Below are 213 nucleotides of genomic sequence, written 5' to 3'. Positions count from 1 at the left end.
TATGGAACTATTTGATCATAGTGAATATGAAGAATACACATCCCATAATCACTGAAGCCACATTCCTAGGATAATAACGTATTATTGCAGTATTCATTGGATGACTGGCGAAAGTTGGGGGGCTTGGATTCAAAATTTTGAAACTTTTAATAAAGTCATGGTGGTGAACCAAAGCATGGAGGCTCTTGGAGAATCCCGACTCCTTAGCCGGCC

This window comes from Prunus persica, chromosome G7 (assembly GCF_000346465.2).
Source record: "Prunus persica cultivar Lovell chromosome G7, Prunus_persica_NCBIv2, whole genome shotgun sequence".
Classification (NCBI taxonomy): Eukaryota; Viridiplantae; Streptophyta; class Magnoliopsida; order Rosales; family Rosaceae; genus Prunus; species Prunus persica.
Note: the sequence above shows the minus strand (reverse complement) of the source record.